The sequence below is a fragment of the Microcaecilia unicolor genome, chromosome 5, assembly GCF_901765095.1.
Source record: "Microcaecilia unicolor chromosome 5, aMicUni1.1, whole genome shotgun sequence".
Taxonomy (NCBI): Eukaryota; Metazoa; Chordata; class Amphibia; order Gymnophiona; family Siphonopidae; genus Microcaecilia; species Microcaecilia unicolor.
Window position 1 is genome coordinate 114,974,813 of NC_044035.1, and position 20,185 is coordinate 114,994,997.

At 46.2% G+C, this 20,185-nt stretch overlaps 1 protein-coding gene across 6 annotated transcripts in view; it reads left to right on the forward strand.

The window, feature by feature from the left end:
* The window catches only part of SAMD8 (sterile alpha motif domain containing 8), a 130,610-nt gene that overhangs the window by 66,454 nt on the left and 43,971 nt on the right, over positions 1–20,185 (forward strand). Inside the window, exon 2 of one of the 6 annotated variants that reach the window (XM_030203225.1) lies at positions 13,949–14,034. The exons of 4 other annotated variants lie outside the window; for them this stretch is intronic. The gene's annotated coding sequence lies outside the window, so the exon portion shown is untranslated. Of the gene's footprint in view, positions 1–13,948; positions 14,035–14,090; positions 14,110–20,185 lie in introns of those variants that run through there. One more of the 6 variants, XM_030203229.1, reaches the window with a different exon arrangement.

Here is a 20,185-nt window from a genome sequence, read left to right on the forward strand (position 1 = left end):
TTCTTTTACAGTGTCTTATCGTGTTGCTTTGGCTTGTTTTTATTTTATTGAATATGTGTTTTATATGTTTTGTATGTTACCCTAGACATGGAAAGGGGGTGAGTAATATATTTAGTAATAGAAAGTAAATAAATGCTTTACCTGATTAGCCAATTTGGGAAGCAGGAGGTCAGAGTAAATAACCCAGACCAGGTCTCTCCTTATTGTAGTATGCAGCACTGGCACTGAGCCACTGGTGACTTGCAAAATTTGAATCTATTTTTTTTTAATTAAAACTTTTAACATAATGAGAGAAATAAGTTTCTTTTGGAAGGTGCATTCTGAAAGAAAATCAAATTTGCCAGAATCAGCTTATTATTTTGACTAATGAGAAATATTTATTGAAGGTGGTGTCCCATTGAATTGCAGCCATGTGCTTTATTTGGCCAGAGCGGATTTTGTTAAGTAATCTTCAGTATATATTTTTTTCTCTGGTTCAAGGACACAATGCAAGAGTTACAGCATTTGACTTTGTCATCCAAGATTACTTGTCTTGAAACACTGCCTGCACAGCATAAACAATGATTTCTCTGTGTAATCTGGAAAGCTGGCAATCAAAATATGTTTTTTTTTACTGCTTTAGTTATCCTCTGCTTGTTTCACTTTGATCTGATCCTTTTGCCAGGGTTCTTCGGATACCAACGTCTCAGATAATAGACATTGTTTTGAAATTTGTACATCATTCATCATACATATGACTTTGGTCGCACATTTCATAATTGTATGCTCACAAACAGGAAGAACTGTTAGTAAAACAAGAATATGCACTGTACAATTGTCTAAGACAGAACATTGTTTTCTTAGCATTATCTCCACTGTTCTGAATCAATGGATGTTATCCGTTCCTACCGGCAGGTAGAGATAGAGAAAATTGAATTTTGCTAGTGACATCACCAGCATAAGCAGAGGTGCTCCCTGGAACAATCCAGTATTTTTCTCTACCTTCAGCAGGTGGTAGGGTGTACTGCTGGTGCTCCTCCCTGTCCTAGCTCCCCACTCTGCTGGCTGTGGCCACACAACGTGGTCAAGCGTAACAGTCACGCCCAGATCACAGTCTCTGGATCGTACCTAGTTTAGTTCGGAGCTTGACTTCACAGCCCCCAGTCTCATTTCTTAGTGCCACTGTATGAGGCTTTGGCTCGGACCTGCGGAGCCTTGCCTGAAGTGCATGGGTCCCCATTCCCCCACCCCTCTTGCCTGTTTACCCTATGTGGTTGTATTCGTTCCCTCTGCAGCTCCTAGGCTTTCCAAAAGTGCTCACTTTGGCAGCACATATACAAAAAAAACCCAAAACAAATTTCAGTTGGCCTGGCTAGCTTCATGCTCTTTATCAGGGGCTAGTGCTATTGTAATGTACTAAGTATGGAATTTCCCTCTAGGAATATTCAGCGAGCCAGGGACAGCATATATGCTGGAGCTCCGGGCCAAGGTAGGCCAGGGCAGTCAGGCAGGCCCAGTGTACATCTGCCATGGGGTAGGGTATGCCTTCAGAGCCTGCAGCTGAGCAGGGGTAGTGGATTATTTTTATAGTATGTATCTATACTTCTTCCCTTGGTACTCTGATCTCATCCCATGGTTTTCAGTATCATCTTTACGCTGATGACTCCCAGATCTACCTCTCCACACTAGAAATCTCAGTCGAAATCCAGGCCAAAGTATCAGCCTGCCTGTCTGACATTGCTGCCTGGATGTCTTGGCGCCATCTGAAACTAAAGATGACCAAGACTGAGCTTCTTATCTTTCCCCCTAAACCAACCTCTCCTCCTCCTCCCCCATTCTCTATTTCTGTGGATAACACTTCCATCCTTCCTGTCTCATCAGCTCATAACCTTGGGGTCATCTTCGACTCCTCCCTCTCCTTCTCTGCACATACTCAACAGACTGCTAAAACCTGTTGTTTCTTTCTCTATAATATCAGCAAAATTCGCCCTTTCCTTTTTGAGCACACTACCAGAACCCTCATCCACACTCTTATCACCTCTCGCTTAGACTATTGCAACTTGTTTCTTACAGGTCTCCCACTTAGCCATCTCTCTCCTCTTCAATCTGTTCAAAATTCTGCTGCACGACTAATATTCCGTCAGTGTCGTTGTGCTCATATTAGCCCTCTCCTCAAGTCACTTCACTGGCTTCCTATCCGTTTCCGCATACAGTTCAAACTCCTCTTATTGACCTATAAGTGCATTCACTCTGCAGCTCCTCAGTACCTCTCCACTCTCATCTCTCCTTACATTCCTCCCCAGGAACTCCGTTCACTGGGTAAATCTCTCTTATCTGCACCCTTCTCCTCCACTGCTAACTCCAGACTCCGTTCCTTTTATCTTGCTGCACCTTATGCCTGGAATAGACTTCCTGAGCCGGTACGTCAAGCTCCATCTCTGGCCGTCTTCAAATCTAAGCTAAAAGCTCACCTTCCTTGTCATCAAGCAGATGCAGCCATTACAGATGGGTTGTGTCCATTAACCAGCAGAGGGAGATAGAGAGCACACTTTTTTCAGTGCCTCATACCAGCTTGCTCCACTGCCTCTCTTCAGTATTCTCTATCTCCCCTAGCAGAGTGGCTGCAGCTTATTCGAGCTCCATCTAAAATCTGCCTGGAGGTTGCTCCTGTGCTTTTGCCAGTTGTTAGCAGGGGTGTTGGAGGCTATAGCAGCTTCACTTTAAAGGCACATAGGTTCGCCCTTTCCCTGCCTTACCCATACCTCCGTGGATGTGGACACATTGCTTAGCTTTCCCTGTCCTTCCCCACCAACAGTGGATGCAGGCACATAGGTTCGCCCTTTCCCTGCCTTTCCCACTCCCCTGAGCCTCTGGAGTTCTATTTACCTCTGCTTTCCTCATAGCGTTAAAAAAAAAAACAAAACCAGAGGTTTTTCCTTGCCTTTTTCTGTGGGACCGGAGCTGTGATACTCGGTCCAGTGAGGTAAGACTGTTTTCTGACTCCTCCGTACAGACGTTAAAGCTGGCCCGAGCATGGCGAGCGACGATTCTTCGCGCTCTGAGCTGGCAGCGGGCGCCATTTTGAATTTACCACATGGCACGACCTCCGCTGAGAATGAGAGTCCTGAGCCCGGGGGGAGGCCTCGGAGTGAGGCTGATATGGGAGCTACTAGCCCCGGCAGAGATCCGGGTGCCCAGGGTGAGTTTTTCTCCCCTGATTTTGTCTTATTAATGCATAAAGCATACATGCTTAAAAGAGCTCTCCCACAAAGCCCGGCACGGGCCTCTTCTAATGCCCCCCCCCCCGGTGGATTCTAGCCTGGGTATGCCCTCTGAGGCGTTATTCCCTGATAATTGGCAGAATATGAAGCGCAGAAGGGCTCATTCCCCTTCAGAGAGTGCTGCACCTCCTTTCTCCCCCCCCCCGTGGTCGGGCTGCGAGGATTCGGAGGACTCTGGCAGCCTTCATGGTCTGAGGAGCCAGAGTCTGGTGCAGAAGTGACTCAGGATCTGGACGATCCCTCCGCGGTGAGGATTTTCCACCGTGATGAGCTGCCAGCGCTTATTTCTGTTGCCCTGCAGGCTCTCTCTATTGAGGACCCTGCCAGTGGCACAGCCTCCTCTGTGAATCCTAGGATGGCTAGTACCAAAAAGCCTGCTCGAGCCTTTCCTTTGCATGACTCCATCCAAGAGCTTATTTCGGCTCAATGGGCTAACCCCGAGGGACCTTTGAAAGTTTCCAGAGCTATGGGGCAATTATACCCTCTGAGTGAGGAGCATATGGCTCGCTTTGCTATGCCTAAAGTGGATGCCCTAGTCACAGCTGTGACAAAGAGAACTACCCTCCCTGTTGAAGGAGGTGTTGCCCTGAAGGATATTCAAGACCGTAGACTGGAATCAGCACTTAAACGGTCATTTGAAATTTCAGGTCTCACTATTCGGGCGTCTGCATGCAGTTGTTATGCTGCTAGAGCCTGCCTGGCTTGGTTGCAACAGGCAGTGGAACAGCCCGGTGATGGAGCGGAGTCCTTTTCAGATGTGGCTCCGAGGATGGAGTCGGCCTTGTCCTTTCTTGCTGACGCCCTTTATGATATTGTCAGAGCTTCGGCTAAACACATGGCAGTAGCAGTGGCGGCTCGCCGTCTTCTTTGGCTACGGCATTGGGCAGCGGACATGGCCTCTAAGCAAAGGTTGGTGAAGTTGCCCTTTCAAGGCCTTCTCCTGTTTGGTGAGGAGTTGGAAAAAATTGTGATGGGCCTGGGTGAGGCTAAACCCCAGCATTTGCCCGAAGATAGGCCTCGGCCTTCCTCTAAGGGTGCGGCAGTCCACTCCTCTTACAGACCTCGCTTCCGTGAATCTCAAAGGTACCGCCCGGGGTGTTCTGCTGGGTTCACTTCTCGTGCCCGTTTTCAGCAGAGGAACTCCTTTCGCTCGGACAAACATTCCACAGCCACTGGCTCAAGGCCTGGAGTTCAGGGGCGACCCTCTCAATGATGGTGCGCCGGCCCTCTCCTCGAGTCCTGTCATCGGAGGACGTCTTTCCCTCTTTGCCGAGGAGTAGGCCAACATTTCCTCAGATCAGTGGGTCTTGGACCTGATCAGAGACGGTTACAGAATAGAATTCGACGCCCCTGTAAGAGACGTGTTTGTGGCGTCCCGATGCGGTTCTGCCGCCAAACGCGCGGTGGTAGAGGAGACTTTACAAGGTCTGATTCAGATAGGGGCCGTGTCCCTGGTACCTCCTGCCGAACACGGCTGCAGCCGCTACTCCATCTACTTTGTGGTGCCGCGGAAAGGAGGGTCTTTTCGCCCTATTCTGGACTTAAAAGAATGGTGGTAGTAGCTGCCTTTCTAAGGCGAGAGGGTATTCGGGTTCACCCGTACCTGGATGACTGGCTCATTCGAGCAAACTCTGCTGCAGAGAGTCAGCATGTAACAGCCAGAGTGGTCTCAGTACTTCAATCTCTGGGCTGGGTCGTCAATTTGGCCAAAAGTCACCTGACCCCCTCGCAGTCTCTAGAATATTTGGGGGCCAGGTTCGGCACAGTCTCGGAGTATGTGTACCTACCCGAGCAAAGGCGGTGCAAGCTTCAGAATCAGGTCCGTCTGCTCCTGAGGATGCCCCGCCCGCGAGCTTGGGACATTGTCCAGCTGCTTGGATCGATGAGGCCACCACGAAACTGAGAGCACACCTGAGACCTCTACAGTATGCCCTACTCCAAAGATGGTCTCCAGTATCTCAGGATTACCAATGCAGACTCTCTTGGCTCTCTGCGGCCCGACTCAGCATGGAGTGGTGGCTCTCAGACAGCATTCTGCGGCGAGGAATGCCGTTGGCGCTCCCCGATTGGTGCCTAGTGGTGACAGATGCCAGTCTGAAAGGCTGGGGCGCACATTGCAAGGGGAAGCATGCCCAGGGTCTATGGACACCCGAGGAGTCAGAGTGGTCCATCAACCGCGTAGAGTTGAAAGCGGTGTTTCAGGCGCTTCTGGCCTTTCAAGTAACCCTGGAAGGATTGGCTGTCAGAGTGATGTCGGACAACACGACAGCAGTAGCCTACATAAATCGACAAGGCGGCACTCACTGCAGAGCTCTAGCCGCGCAGGCCGAACAAATTTGCCGCTGGGCTGAGCTGCACCTACAGTTTCTGTCGGCAGCTCACATTGCAGGTCAGAGCAACGTGCAAGCCGATTATCTAAGCAGGCATCAGATCGATCCAGCGGAGTGGGAACTTGCAGACAAAGTGTTCCTGCAGATATGAGCCAAGTGGGGCAAGCCCGTGATGGATCTAATGGTGACAAGCTCCAATGCCAAAGTCTCGTGCTTCTTCAGCAGACGGAGAGATCCTCGCGTGGCAGGGTTGGATGCCTTGGCTCAACCCTGGCCACTGGGCCTACTGTATGTGTTCCCTCCGTGGCCCTTGATAGGGCGAGTGGTCCTGCAGATTCATCTGCATCCAGGAGAAGTGGTTCTCGTCGCCCCGGATTGGCCCAGGAGGCCTTGGTATGCGGACCTCCGACAGATGCTCGTAGAGGATCCCCTTCAGTTACCTCTGGTTCCCAACCTGTTGTCACAGGGTCCGGTGACCATGGAGGATGCCGGCCGATTTGGTCTTTTGGCCTGGCGATTGAGAGGGCGCAATTGAGAGGCAGAGGCTATTCCAATAAAGTAATTACCACTCTCCTGCAAGCCCGCAAGCGTTCCACTTCCGTGGTTTATGCCAGGATTTGGCGCCAGTTTGAAGTCTGGTGTGCTTCCAGAGAGATCACACCCCTGCAGGCTCCTGTCTCGCCGATTCTGGACTTTTTGCAGGATGGTGTACAAAAAGGCTTGGCCTATAATTCCCTGCGGGTGCAAGTGGTAGCATTGGCCTCCCTGCGTGGCAAGGTTGAAGGCATGTCTTTAGCTGCTTATCCGGATGTGGCACGGTTTCTTAGAGGGGTGCTTCGGCTCTGTCCTCCCATGCGTGCACCTTGTCCAGCTTGGAACCTGGGGCTAGTGCTGAAGGCCCTTCAGGATGCTCCCTTTGAACCGCTTCGGCATGCTTCAGAGAAAGATTTGACACTGAAGGCCGTCTTGTTAGTGGCCATTACTTCGGCGAGATGGGTGTCAGAGCTCCAGGCGCTGTCCTGTAGAGACCCTTTTCTGCAGTTTTCAGAGTCCGGGGTCACGGTTCGGACCTTGCCTTCCTTCTTGCCAAAGGTGGTTTCAGCTTTTCACCTAAACCAACCTATTTTCTTGCCCTCCTTTGTTGAGGAGGAGTTTCCAGAATCTTTTGGGCAATTGCACCTATTGGACGTGCGCAGGACTCTGCTGCAGTATCTGCGAGTTACTAACTCTTTCAGGACCTCTGATCATTTTTTTTGCTATCAGGTCCTCGCAGAGGGTCTCCAGCGTCTAAAGCCACTATTGCCTGCTGGCTTAAATAATCTATCTTTTCAGCTTATTTGCTTGCCGGCCGGCCTCCGCCTGATGCCTTTAAGGCGCATTCCACTAGAGGAATTTCCTCTTCTTAGGCTGAAACTGGAGCACTCTCTCTTCAAGAGAATTGTAGTGCAGCAACATGGGCTTCTAAGCTCTCTTTTGCCCGACATTACAGGCTGGATGTGGCTGCCAGGAGGGATGCACATTTTGGAGCGCAAGTGCTGGCGCATGGTGTGGCTTGTTCCCACCCTATCTAGGGATTGCTTTGATACATCCCATCTGTAATGGCTGCATCTGCTTGATGACAAGGAAGGGAAAATTAGGTTCTTACCGTGATAATTTTCTTTCCTTTAGTCATAGCAGATGCAGCCATGATCCCTCCTTGTCTGATGCTATCTGCTGTAAATCTATTTCAGGTTCTGTTCGTGTTTCCTGGAGATTCCGTCCTTGGGAGAAAGTCGGAAAACAGTCTTCAGGATTCTTGTTCAATTAAAGGAGGATGACTTAATTCCCTCCAGTTTCATGTTTTGGAAGATGAGTTTATTCCCTCCGGGAGGATGAGTTTATTCCCTCCAGTTATGTCTCAGTGGAGGATGAGTTTATGCCCTCCAGGAGGATGTTTCATTCCCTCCATTCTGAGTTAATGCCCTTTGTTGTAGGGCCATCGTTCGCTGTGAGGAAAGCTCATGTTATTCCCATTGCGGTTTGCCATACTGCTTTGGAAGCTTCAAATACTGAAGAGAGGCAGTGGAGCAAGCTGGTATGAGGCACTGAAAAAAGTGTGCTCTCTATCTCCCTCTGCTGGTTGATGGACACAACCCATCTGTAATGGCTGCATCTGCTATGACTAAAGGAAAGAAAATTATCACGGTAAGAACCTAATTTTCCTTTTTGATGCTTTTAACTCATAACTCTTGTTCACTTGTTCAGAACCCTTATTTTATCATCCTCACTTTAATATTCCCTTATCTCTTGTTTGTCTTATTTGTCTGTCCTAATTAGATTGTAAGCTCTGTTGAGCAGGGACTGTCTCTTCATGTTCAAGTGTACAGCGCTGCGTATGTCTAGTAGTGCTATAGAAATGATAAGTAGTAGTAGTAGTAAATGTGGGTCATTTCAGTCTGTCTGCCTTTCTGTCGGTAAGCATTTTACATGTGCTGTTCTCCCTGTTGAAGGTAAAGGCCAAATGAGAGAAGCTCGCATCCTGGAGCTAAATGTGTGGCTGCATGGATGGTGTCAACGTGAGCACTTTGGTTTCCTAGAATATGGGATGATTTTCCAAGAGCTACTGAGCAGTGTTGGTGTCCATCTATCAAGGAAGGGATGGACTGTCTTCAGCAACAGACAGGCTAAAGTACTAAAGAGGGCTTTAAACTAAACTTGCTGGGGATGGGTAAAAAAGGCCCCAAAGCCATAAATAACCATCAGGAAGGTAGGACATCAAGTGCCCCTATAGAATTGAAAAACAAAAAAGAGTAACATCTGGAGAGCCTTGTATATCAATGCCCGCAGTATAGGAAACAAACTTTTAGATCTAGAGGCTACAGTGATAGAAGCAGACGGATTTAGTGGTGGTCACGGAGAACCCATGACAAGGATATAGCTATAACGTGGCTATAATCTATTCAGGAAGGACAGGGTAGTAAAAAAGGTGGAGGAGTGGCATTATATTCTCACAATAATATTAAAGTGACAGAACTGCAGGATACATGGGGTTAAACTGGAAAGAGGGAAAGGAAAATGTATTTACATCAGAGTAATATACAGGTCACCTTCACAGTCAGAAGAAATGGACAGAGACTTAATTGAAGACATCCACAAGATAGCTAGGAAAGGGGAAGTACTATTGATAGGTGATTTTAATATGCTGGATGTTGATTGGAGCGTGTCTGCTGCAGGGTCGTCCAGAAGCAAAGGGATCTTGGATTCCCTACAGGAAAAATTGTTTCAGCAGTGGGTAATGGAACCAACGTGGGATGGAGCTATTCTGGACCTGGTGCTTCCAAAAGGAGAGAATGTTTCTAATGTCATGGTGGAAGACCATTTGACATCTAGTAATCACCGAATGGTGTGCTTCAATATTAAGACAGAGGAGAGGGTTTATTCAAGATTGAAGGTCCTTTATTTTAAAAGAACTAACTTTGTTGAGATGGGGAATTTCTCAAGGAAGAGTTAGTAGGATGATGCACTTTTAGTGCAAGTGAGAAATTAAGTTGAAATTTACTCAGTTTGTTCTCTACGTGTTTGGAGGAATCCTTTTCTATGCGGAGATGCTTTGCACGCTCTTTCTGACCCAGATATTTATCAAAGTCAAATTCATCCTCAGTTGATGTTAGTGCTGCAATGTCTTCAGCCTCCTCAACTTCTTCTTCCTGACTTTCCTGCAACCTATTCATACTGTCAGCGATCTCGACTTCAGTCAGTTGTTCGTCATCCAGAAGAATCCAGTGCATTGGGTTTACATAAACAGCTGCCAAAGGAATCTTATTTTCTAATAGCTGTGTCTCTCTATTTCATTGAAGCAGAAATGCTGTGTACAAGTAACCCTCCTTTTTGGGACAGATGAAATATCAGGTTCTTCCATTCCTTTAATAATATACCTGCCCAGTTAAATCATCGGCTTGTAATTTTTTTAGTCACTGTAAATGGGAGACGAAGCAACTCTTCCAATTCTGTCACCTGTTTCCACTGACTTTCATTTAGCATCACTTGAAGGTTAGCTATGCCCACAAGAAGGGGTTTCAAATCAAGCAAGCGCTGAATCATTAAGTAGGTACTGCCCCAACGCAGGGGCGTAGCCAGACAACAGATTTTGGGTGGGACTAGGCAAGAAGTGGGTGAGCAGCAAGTGTTCTCCCCCCCCCCCCCCGCCAACCACCACCCAAAAAATATCTCAGCTGGTGGAAAAATGCTTCTTTGCACCTTGGCAGTCAGCAGCAGCATGCACAGGTGCCGGTATCATGGAGAATAGCGTTTTCATTACCATCAGGAGAAAGTCTTCAGCTGGCTAAGCCTGGGATCCCACCAGCTACCATTAAACGTGTGCTACTGTTGGGTGGGCATGAGCCCTGAATAGGTGGGCCCCGGCCCACCCAGGCCCACCTGTGGCTACGCCACTGTCCCAGCGTGTTGCTTGATTGATAATTGCAGAAGGCAAAAGTAGAGACTAATAGACGATTCACCACTGGAGACGTCAGTCCAACAGTCTTTATTATATCAAAGATAACGACCCGACATAGGCCGTGTTTCGACGCTAAAAAAGCGTCTGCATCAGGGGTCAATAAATACACCAGACATGCACACAAGCAGACTTTCGCAGGGCCTGACGTAAAACAAACTGTCCCCATCCATCCAACAGCCTTTCGCAGGGCCTGACTGTGTCTGACGTAAAACAAACTGTCCCCATCCATCCAACCAGCTGAAGACTTTCTCCTGATGGTAATGAAAACGCTATTCTCCACGATACCGGCACAGGTGTTGGATGGATGGGGACAGTTTGTTTTACGTCAGACACAGTCAGGCCCTGCGAAAGGCTGTTGGATGGATGGGGGGAGAGCACTGCTGTGAAAGACTGAAAGAGGTGGAAAGCATCTGTAAGAGAGAAAGAGGCTGGGGGTGGGCTGGTAGTGGAGCTGTGTGAGAAGAATAGAAACAGCCAGTGAGAAACTTGGAAAGGGAACATAGGCTGTAAATGGAGGTTGCTAGCAGGGAGGAAGGTTGCTGGCAGAGAGGGAGCCAAGCTGCAGAGAGAAGAGAAGCTGGAGAGTATGTATGTAGATGAGATTGGAAGAAGAAGGGCTGAGAGGTTGTGTGTGTGTGTTGGGGGAGTGGTGTTCATGATGCAGAGAAAAGACATAAAGAAGAGAGAGGGTGAGAGAAGCAGCAGGGACACAGACTATGAACAGACAAACATACAGTGGTGGAAATAAGTATTTGATCCCTTGCTGATTTTGTAAGTTTGCCCACTGACAAAGACATGAGCAGCCCATAATTGAAGGGTAGGTTATTGGTAACAGTGAGAGATAGCACATCACAAATTAAATCCGGAAAATCACATTGTGGAAAGTATATGAATTTATTTGCATTCTGCAGAGGGAAATAAGTATTTGATCCCCCACCAACCAGTAAGAGATCTGGCCCCTACAGACCAGGTAGATGCTCCAAATCAACTCGTTACCTGCATGACAGACAGCTGTCGGCAATGGTCACCTGTATGAAAGACACCTGTCCACAGACTCAGTGAATCAGTCAGACTCTAACCTCTACAAAATGGCCAAGAGCAAGGAGCTGTCTAAGGATGTCAGGGACAAGATCATACACCTGCACAAGGCTGGAATGGGCTACAAAACCATCAGTAAGACGCTGGGCGAGAAGGAGACAACTGTTGGTGCCATAGTAAGAAAATGGAAGAAGTACAAAATGACTGTCAATCGACAAAGATCTGGGGCTCCACGCAAAATCTCACCTCGTGGGGTATCCTTGATCATGAGGAAGGTTAGAAATCAGCCTACAACTACAAGGGGGGAACTTGTCAATGATCTCTAGGCAGCTGGGACCACTGTCACCACGAAAACCATTGGTAACACATTACGACATAACGGATTGCAATCCTGCAGTGCCCGCAAGGTCCCCCTGCTCCGGAAGGCACATGTGACGGCCCGTCTGAAGTTTGCCAGTGAACACCTGGATGATGCCGAGAGTGATTGGGAGAAGGTGCTGTGGTCAGATGAGACAAAAATTGAGCTCTTTGGCATGAACTCAACTCGCCGTGTTTGGAGGAAGAGAAATGCTGCCTATGACCCAAAGAACACCGTCCCCACTGTCAAGCATGGAGGTGGAAATGTTATGTTTTGGGGGTGTTTCTCTGCTAAGGGCACAGGACTACTTCACCGCATCAATGGGAGAATGGATGAGGCCATGTACCGTACAATTCTGAGTGACAACCTCCTTCCCTCCGCCAGGGCCTTAAAAATGGGTCGTGGCTGGGTCTTCCAGCACGACAATGACCCAAAACATACAGCCAAGGCAACAAAGGAGTGGCTCAGGAAGAAGCACATTAGGGTCATGGAGTGGCCTAGCCAGTCACCAGACCTTAATCCCATTGAAAACTTATGGAGGGAGCTGAAGCTGCGAGTTGCCAAGCGACAGCCCAGAACTCTTAATGATTTAGAGATGATCTGCAAAGAGGAGTGGACCAAAATTCCTCCTGACATGTGTGCAAACCTCATCATCAACTACAGAAGACGTCTGACCGCTGTGCTTGCCAACAAGGGTTTTGCCACCAAGTATTAGGTCTTGTTTGCCAGAGGGATTAAATACTTATTTCCCTCTGCAGAATGCAAATAAATTCATATACTTTCCACAATGTGATTTTCCGGATTTAATTTGTGATGTGCTATCTCTCACTGTTACCAATAACCTACCCTTCAATTATGGGCTGCTCATGTCTTTGTCAGTGGGCAAACTTACAAAATCAGCAAGGGATCAAATACTTATTTCCACCACTGTACATGGAGAAAATTTATAAAGAAATGAGAGTAAGACTTTTTAGTGTGAGAAAATTAGTTGAAATTTACTCAATTTGTTCTCTGTGGGTTCAGTGGAATCTTTTTCTATGCAGAGATGCTTTGCACGCTCCTCTTGATCCAGATATCTTTCAGAATTCACAATTCCAGGAATAACATGTATAGAATGTTTGTACGTTTGGGAAGCTTGCCAGGTGCCCTTGGCCTGGATTGGCCGATGTCGTGGACAGGATGCTGGGCTCGATGGACCGTTGGTCTTTTCCCAGTGTGGCATTACTTATGTATTTATCCTCAGTTGTTGTTAAGTTGATATTGCCCCAGTGTATGGCTTGATCAATAATTGCCACTTTTCCAGCAAATCCCTTCAAAATGGAAATAACTTTAGGTGTTCTGGCAGGAGTGGCCTAGTGGTTAGGGTGGTGGACTTTGATCCTGGGGAACTGAGGAACTGAGTTCGATTCCCAGCACAGGCAGCTCCTTGTGACTCTGGACAAGTCACTTAACCCTCCATTGCCCGCCGCATAGAGCCTGCTATGAGTGGGAAAGTGCGGGGTACAAATGTAACAATAAATAATAACTACATTCCTCACCTTGTCAATCAGAGCAGCAGCATGTCCTTCTTGCAGACTGTCTCTTATTGCCAGCTGCAGTGTGTGCACAACATAAGAGTATGTAACGTCTGTGACGTTTTCTGGTCCTTTGCCTGGCTGGAAGTACTGGGCATTGGTTCTTTGCTTTTGCTGCCATCTTTCTCTCTCACAGCTTTGAATAATTCTGGATGAAAGTGCTGTAAATGTCTTTTGAGATTGACAGTGGTGTAGCCAAGGGTGGGCCCGGGTGGGCCCAGGCCCACCCAATAGCAGCACACCTATGATGTGGGTGACAGGGATCCCCAAGCCCCACCAGCCAAAAACTCCCAACAACTGTCCCTCCTGCATACCTTGTAAATAGCAGATCTTCACCTGCAGAAAGCAGCAACTGATATGTACTGTTCGCACCAACCCCACAGCCTTCCCTCTGATGCATTCCTGTCTATGCGGAAATGGGAAGTTGCATCAGAGGGAAGGCTGTGGGACCAACATGAGCTGTGTGTATTAGTTGCTGCTCGATGCCGGTGAAAATATGCTACTTAAAAAGTATGTGGGGGAGGGGGGATGTTTGAGACCCCATATGGCATGCAGGCGAGAGAGGAAGAGACAAAAATCACTTGTGGGACAGGATGGAGTTCTTCTGCTCACCCATCTTAGGCTCAGGCCCACCCAAAATTGGGTGTCTGGCTATGCCCCTGGATTGGAAGCTCTTGTAGGAACATTTTTATCGCTGTCTGAATATGTGCTGATCTTGGCATCAAAACATCTGGGTCCTGTGTCATACACTGATAAACAAATTATTTTCCATCATGAGTTATGGTGAAATGCTCAAATACAGCTGACTTAATGGGACACTTCTTTGGCATGAATTTATATTTTAAAAAATTGTCAAACAAAATTCCAAATATGTTTACTTCCCTTCCTTTCAGTTACCAGCTGAAGAAGCTAATGACTGACTGACGTAGGTGATAGTCTTAAATACAAGCCATCAACCAATCAGAGCGTGTTGCATCAGGTTGGTGAATTCCTATTGATTAGTGGCCCTGGAAAAAGTGAATTGATATTAGGCTTTAACAGGACAAAAAAATGCGTAAGTATAAAATGATAAAATTAACCATATATTTATAAATGTAGTAAGTTTTTATTTTGAAGATAGAGTTGGTACATTTTTACCGACTCTGGCCCCACCCAAAATTGTTTCTGACCACAGCCCTGATGAGTATTATGAGTAGTGAGGATATAAATTATACTCTGTTCATTTAAATTTATTGTATGTCATATTTTTTGTATTTTATGTTCTCATATTATTTTAGGTGTTTTAATTTTGAGTTGTGTTTGTTAGTGTTTCTAGAGCTGTATGTGTGGCATTATGAATGTTTTATTGTACTCTGCCTTGAGACTTCTTTATGAGTTCTTTAGGCTTGCTGGCTCTTGGGGAAGGAGAATTTTTCTTTTCATATCTGGACAATATTTTTTATCTTGTTACTGATTTCTCAAGATCTGCATTATTCATTTCTCAGGATAAATGTGTATTTATAAGATCAGAGCATGGTATTTATCTTGTCTACTAAAGCTAAATACAGATAAGACTAAACTCCTTTGGTTTAGTTCTGGTTTAAATAAAGTTCCAAATACTATTCTATTAGGCAATGATTTCTCCCTATCGGTTAAGAAAACCTCTAGAGTCCTGGGGGTGATATTAGATTCTGCCATGTCTATGGTACCTCAAGTGAATAACCTTGCAAAGAAAATATATGTTTTTCTAAACTTAGATGGATTTGCTCCTATTTTTACAGGAATCATTTTGCTTTAGTGTACAATTGCTAATTTTGACCCAGATAGACTACTGCAACTCTCTATATGTAGAAATCTCACCTGAGAGAGACTTCAGTTGTTGCAGAATACTGCAGCTCAATTAATTTTTAATCCAGCTTCACTGGTTGCCTGGGAGGCCCAAATTCTTTTTAAATATCTCATTTAGTTTATAAAATACTATCTGGGCAGTTTTCTAAAAGTTCTGTTATTGTATTAGAGATTCCTCTGGTAAGTCAAGCAAGCAGCACAATGAATCGAGTGAGGTCTTCTCTGTCCATCAATTTCTGGTCTGAGTAAAACAATTTTTAGAAAGCTTATTCTGTTTTCAGCCGGTTAAAATTTGGAACTCTTCCTTCTGTTATCCGGTTGATACCTTCATATCTTTTTTGAAGACATATATCTTTTTTTCATAAATTCTGAATCTAAATATTGTAATACTATAATATCATATTTTTTGTAATATTCCTAATGCTGTTTACTAGATTCTTGATTTGTGTCTTCGCTTTGGACCTTACCGGGAGAAGTGAGTTATAAATATATAACATAACATAAATAAACAATAAGCAATCAATGTGTAGTTCCAGACACCAGTACCAGTCTAAGTACTGGTGTCTGGTACACCAGAGGAAGGGACAGGTCTGTGAACATTCACTGATTGATTTGCAGGCCACATGCAGGCTACTATTACTGGACATTAAGTCACAATGAAGGCCCAGAGGGAAAGGGAGTAGTCCTGTGTCTAACTCCTTCTACTGATATCTCCCCATTTGGGGTCCCACACTACAGTCTGGGATGCACTGAACTGCTGTGATGATCTGCTTTCTAGGCCTTTCACTCTGTTACTCCTGGTTGAACTGAGAAGTGAGAATTCATTCTTCAGATTTAAGGTGGGGGTGTAGACCTGGCTATGTTGGCAGTTGTATAGTGTAGAATAGGGTTTCCTGTTTCAGCTCCTGCAGCCTCTTTTCCTGATCTATATTCACCTCTCTAATGGATTTGATTGTAAATTTCTTGTCCTTTTTCACGATGAGTTAAAAGACTCTAGCGTACCTAGGCTGGGGCGGTGGGGAAGGTCTGCCCCGGGTGCCGTCAGCAAGGGGGTGTACGGAGCAGGTGCGTGGCTGAGCCAACAGCTGCGTGCCTGCTCTGTGCACCCCCTTGCTGGGAAGAGGGGTGTGCGCGTTTTCTACCCTAGGGTGTGTGCTCCATCCGGGGTGCCATATAAGGTAGGTACACTGCTGGTTAGAGGATGCCTCTTGTGTTATGGCTGTTATACTTTAGCTGCATTGTAAACCACCTAGACATTATTTGGGGGGGGGGGGAGGGTTAACCAGCACATGGTCTATTTACGGTGTCTGGGCAAAACTAATCTGAATTTTCTTCTTCATATTAAGTTCACAGAGCCTTGAAGAGCAAGTAACTTATTCTGTTAAATGAGCAAATGTGGGTGGGAGTTGCTGACAGAAGGTCTATATAAAGCATGTACAGCTGGAAAATAGTATTTTTACAAAATTACACTTTTCTAGGAGCTCTTGTTTCACATATGTAGATCAGTTCTGTTCAAGAGGGGAGGAGGAGTGGTATTTAGAATTTTCTGACAAAATGATTATGGGTTGATTTGCTCTTTCTACTGTGCTTAAAAAAATATGGCTTTAGGAAAGATGAGCAATAAAGAAAAACACAAGGGAAGTTTGAACTCCTTAGGTCCTATTATTAGGCAGCTTGTTGGTAACTGTCAGGAGACATACTTCTGAGGGAATTTTGCACAAAAAAATAAAAATTATATAAAATTCTGGATAATTTTTGTTTTGTTTTTTTTGTGGGCTCTTCCCTGCCCCCTCCCAATTCAGCTTTTTCCATCTTCAGTTTCAGTGATCCCCAGCAGTTTTACTCTCCAGGTTCCACTTCCCTAGCGCTCGCTGTCTCCCTCTCCCTCAGTTTGATGTATCCCTAGGCTTGCTCCCCTTTGCTCACCTGGCAAGTTAAAACTACAACTTTTTCAGGGAAAACGCCTCCCAGCTATTTTTGTTTTCTGCCTCCTATTTTATTTTCTCTGTACCCTTGTTCTTTCTCTCCCTACCTCCAACAAGACCCTCCGTGCTATCTCTCCTTCTCCAGGTTTTCACCCCATTCTCCCTACCATTTTCCCTTCTTAACTCCCAGCAAGAGCCCTAGTTCAGATCAGTAGCTGGCCTCAGGTTAGCAGAGAAGGATGTGGCTTGATGTGGAGCTGCCCCCTTCCTCTTGTGACCAGCGTAGAGTGGGGAAGAGATCCATGCTAGCTACTGGTTCTGCTGCTTCTCCTTCCGGGTCCTTGCATAGAATTCTGCGAAATAGGTCTTTTTGTTTAAATGCTGCATTCCATAGTTGTGCAGAATTCCCTAGAAGTAGAGGCCATAAAGTAATCAGAATTCAAATAAAAATGCATACTGGACTGAGATGTGAAAGCCTGGGGAGGAGTGTTGGGCTAAAACCCTGCATAAGGCACTACAATTCAGCATTGGCCTGCAATATGAACCTGATGTTTACAGACCTGACCTTTGTCACAGTGGCGTAGGAAGGGGGGCAGTGGGGCGGTCCGCCCCGAGTGCACGCCGCTGGGGGGGTGTCGGCTCCGCTGGTTCCCTGCTCCCTCTGCCCCGGAACAGGTTACTTCCTGTTCTGGGGCAGAGAGAGAGCAAGGAACCAGCGGAGCCGACGCAGCTCCCAGCGACGTGCACTCAGGGGCGGATCGGCCCTCTCGCCTGCCCCTCGCTTCCTAATTGAAGTAAGAATGCGCTTCGGGGGGGAGGGTGCGCGCCGAGGGGGGGCACCGTGCTGCACCCGGGGGGGGGGGGGGTGCACAGCAGCGACCCGTCCCGGGTGTCAGCCGCCCTCGCTACAGCACTGCTTTGTCAGACTTAATGCAGAGGCTTGGTACTGTTCAAAGGCCTCAAGGTACATAAGGATCCATCAAGTCTGAGAAAGGCAAAACAACTGGACAATAACAACATATTGTTGTTATATTGTTATCAGCATGGAGGTCACTACTGGAACTTTAGGTCGTGAAGCTCTAGACCAATTGTCACTAAGAAAGGTATAAAGATCCCTTCCTTGAATGTGTTATTAGCTTAGCTGGCACGTGGGCTGTTATCTTCTCAACCTCTGTAACAGCCCTCAGCTGGCTCCGAGCCCTGCCACCTGATGATGGCTCGTTAATCTATGGCATCGCTGCCTGAGACTTCCCGGCTGGGGAGTCCACCTGCTGCCTGTTCCTGAGTTCCTAATCCATAATGTAACAGTGTTTCAGATCTGTCATCACCAAGTGCCTGTGTTGTCTCCTGATCTGGTGTTTGTGAGTAATACCATCTATCAGGTCAGAACTGCTATCTCCTTAGTGCTTATAAGTGCCTGGGGCTTGTTAAGAATCCTTATTTTAGGATTAGGAAAGTGTGCGCTCTCTTGACTATCACTTAGACCCTTTGCCATCATTCTGGGTTAGCATGATTCATTGTCTATTTTGCTGCCTGTGGCATAATAAACAGCTTACCTTTTTATAATGACATCTGATCCAAATATGTCTTACTCTCGGTATGAAGTAAAGTATTTGTGTGCTTAATAATATTTTTGGACTGAGAATTCAGATTGTTAGAGTGAGAGATTATTTCTAAGATTTTTTTCCAGAGTGCTATATAATAAATTATTCCTCTCATTTACTAATTCCCTTTTGGGTTTGGTGAATATGTAGTTTAGCCCCTACAAGGGGGTTATTTAGGATTTAGTGCTTTTTTTTTTTTCCCTGAGGTTAGAAGTAGGCTATTTTGAAAAAAAGAAATTGAAGAAAACTAGACAGCTCAGAAAATCTTCAATCTTGTACTCCCCACCATTGCCATTACAACCTACCTACTAACAAATAGACAGGGAAAAGGGCTCCTTAATTTCTCCAAGACTCTAGGGGCAGGCGGTGTTTTAAATGTCTTTCCTCCAGTTTCTACCCTTTCAAAGGCCCTATCCCATTGCTTCCTTTGGCAATTTGGCCCCTATATCCAAAGTTCAAGGTTGCTTTTATTTGATTTCTGCTTAAGGCTGAACCATCAAAGCGGGTTACATTCAAAAATGTTCAATAGAAAGAAATGAACTCCATTCCACGAAAGTTAACAAGAGAGTAAAAGGGTAAGATGAGAAATGAAGGAGAAAAGGAGGGCTATTGTGTTCCACAGACCCCAGGAGCGAAAGTCATCAAAGTCAAATTAAACTAAAAGCCAAGCGAAACAGGTACGTTTTTAGCATAGCCTTAAACTTAAGGATTGTGTCTTCTGTGAGTAATGATAGCAGAAGAGCATTCTACAGAGAGGGCCCCGCAACAGGGAACATCAATTTCCGGAATGTTTCTGAAGGCACCTCCTGGACCGAAGGTGTTATTGAGAGCGTAAGATCCTAGAAGGAGATAAGGTGTCAAATGAGAAAGTAAAAAAGTAGGGGAACCCGTATGTAATGTCTTGAATACCAACAACAGAATCTCATACATAGTACGTATTCCACTGGAAGCCAGTAAAAACAGCCAACAGAAATAACAGTTTCCTTTGAGTATGGAGCCAAGCTCAACAGTCTGAGCTGTAGGTTTATGGCATCTCATGGCTCATATTGCAAGACTGATCCCACATCACAAAGGAAAATGTACTAGAAAATGCCCTTTTTCCTGTCGGCTGTGAGGGTCAAGCCACTAGGGTAAGCATTAGGGTAGGGGCTTCCAGGAGGGTGTGAGCTAGTAGCAAATGAATTTAAAATCTCTGCCTCCTGCCATTTTTGCCACGTCCCATAGTTTCAGCAATCTAGGCAACCACCTAATTTGCCTAATGGAAGCTTCAAACTTGGAAGACTTCCTTGAGTCTATAAATGGATGAAGAGGGAAACATATCATTGTGTCACAATGAAAGTGTGCACTTCCCAGCCTGCATAACATTTACATCTTTTCATTTGTTTTCAGTTTGCTTTTTCTTGCTCTCCCCCTTTGTGCTTGTCCAGGCAGTTTTCCTGTTTTTCCCTAGGTACTTTTTCATCCTTACCTTTAAGACACTACCTCTATCTCTTTCAATGTCTTTTCTCCTTCTTTACTTGCTTTAACTATTTTCTAGCATTCTCCCTGCCCTTCCTCCTAGATTCTTGACCTCCTTTCTTTTCTCGTCCAGCTTCTTTTGATTTCCTTCCAGTCTCCAGCCCCCCAAAACGTGTCGAGGGGGAGGGGGGACTGGAGGTCCACCAGACCTCCAGCCCCCATGTCACTGGCTGGGGGTGGGAGTTCGGTGGGGGCACAGGGCCACGCTGTTTGGAGTCTGGTGGGTCCCATGGACCTCTAGCTCCTGTGTTTGACA